This window comes from Mustela nigripes, chromosome 3 (assembly GCF_022355385.1).
Source record: "Mustela nigripes isolate SB6536 chromosome 3, MUSNIG.SB6536, whole genome shotgun sequence".
In the NCBI taxonomy this organism is placed as follows: Eukaryota; Metazoa; Chordata; class Mammalia; order Carnivora; family Mustelidae; genus Mustela; species Mustela nigripes.
This window is the reverse complement of record NC_081559.1, coordinates 41,801,116-41,803,311: the sequence shown is the minus strand read 5'-3', so window position 1 is coordinate 41,803,311 and position 2,196 is coordinate 41,801,116.

Below are 2,196 nucleotides of genomic sequence, written 5' to 3'. Positions count from 1 at the left end.
CGGGCGGAGCAGGCGCGGGGCCGGGACGCGCGGCCGGCGAGCGAGCGGGCCCCGGCGCCCCGGGTCAGCGGGCCCCCATGGAGCGCGCCGCGGCAGGCGCGGCCGGCCCCGGAGGAGGCTCGCTCGGGCGCCTTCCTGCGCCTCAGCCCCTTCCACCCCTAGGCGCTGCCCGGCCGAGCAGCCATTAAAGCCAGACAGCCGCCGCGCTCCGAGCGCCGGGGCCGAGGGCCGGCCCCCGGGCAGTGGCCGCAATGCTCTGGGCGCCCGGCTGCGGCGTGGGTCCGCTCTCTGCGTGCTGCGCTGCCCGACGCGCCGGGGCCCCCAAGCCGCGCCTGCCGTGCGCCGCCCGCCGAGCCGGGACCGAGCCGCAGGCGCCGCGCAAGCCGCGGAGCCCGCTCCGAGCGCCGCCCGCCGCCTGCCCGGCCGGCCCCCTCCCCGGCACGCAGGGCTCCGGCCCACGTCGGCCCCGCCTCCGCCCGCGCCCCGCCCGCCCGCGCGCTCGCCGCCCTCCGGCCGCCGCCGCTGCGTCCTCCACGGCGCTTCCCTGCGCGCCGGATCCCGGGGAATTGCGCCAGGCTCCGCCCGCGCCCGCCTCTGGGCTTCCTGGGACTTGTAGTCCGCGCTGCGTCGCGGCCCGCCCCGCCCGGGACCACGGGGAGGGGGCGCACGGCCCAGGTCAAGGCGCCGAGGGCGCGGGACAATCTCGCATCCCACGCAGCCTTCCCCGTGGGCCCTGGAGCTGCCCCTGTGCCCCCGCGCCCCGGGACCGGGAGGCGGGGAGCGACCTCCCCCACCCCCGTGTTTTTGTTTGTTTCCCCAGGGCCGACTGCAGGAGGCTCTGCGACTCGCCAGTGCCCCACGACCACACTTGGTCGGCCTCCCCCAACCCGCATTTTTAAACTTTTCGCCTCTTCCGAAAGTGACGTGAGTGCTTCCTCTTAAATGAAATTACCTCGCGAAGGCGAAAAGCCTCCTTAGCCGTGGGGGCGTGGAGTTCACACTCCACGAGTGAACTGAAGTTTAGACGGGGAAGCGAGGGGCGTTGGACTACCACGGAGACTTCCTAGGTACCCTTTCCCTTTAAAATCAAAAGGTTGAGGTGTGAATCAGACAGCTCATACACCGCCCGCTCAGAGGGGGCTTGCAGCCCCTTGCCTGCCAGCCCCCAGCCCCGCGTAAGCTCAGCCTCCGGACCCCGCGGAGCTGGACCGCACTGCAGCATTGGCCTCCGCACGCAGACCGCTCTCCCCGCGGGTTCTAAGCAAGTGGATTGTTGCAGATGTGTGGAACACCAGGACCAATGGGCGGCCCCGAAGGGCTTGGTTTGTGCGCTGGCCGAGTCCCTGCCCCCACACTTCCGAAGGGTCTTTCGGAAACAGAGATCCGCTGCCTAGGCATGCCTGAGCAAAGCCAGCTGAGCCTTCACCGGTTCACCTGCAGCCCGCGTATTGTACCCTGATATCTAGCCTCGCTGCGTTACCCTCCCTGGGCTCACAATTCCCCCAGACAAACGTGCCGACCGTCTTCAGCATTCTGAGCCTTTGCTCATGCCCTCCTCCCCATCCCCAAGCCCCAGCAGGGTTCTTGACACACTTAGAGTTCATTGCTCCATCTGTGATATGCCTCTGGCTTTACACTTATTGTAAGTAACTATAATAACTGAGATGCCCGCATGTGGCCTCATTTTACTTAACCTATCAGCAGGCCTTGGTCACTCCCTCTCCTGGAAACCCCTTCTTCTCCTGGCTGCTGGGATAACCTGCTCATCAGGCTTCCCTACTATCTTCCTGGCTTCTCAGTCCCTTTTGTGATTTCTGCTTACTTCCCTAACCTCTTAAATATGGAAGGTGGGAGTGGGGAATGTTCATTCTTGGGCCTCTTCTGTTTTCTATATGCAGTGATCTCGGTCTTTAGGCTTTGAATATCGTATATGGTTAATGAACTTCAAATTTGTTTCTCCAGACCAGACCTCACCCCTGAATAATGAATTTATATCCAAATGCCTCAACATCTGTTGGATGCCCCCTGGCAATTTAAATCCAACATCCTCAAGCTGAACTCTTGCTATCCCCTCCCCCGGCTCCCCCTGAAATCATCTCCATCCCAGTTATGGGCAACTTCTGGCTTCTGTCTGCTCAAGCTAACAACTTGACACCTCTCCTCTCATACCCGGAAGAGTGTCAGCTTCACCTCCAA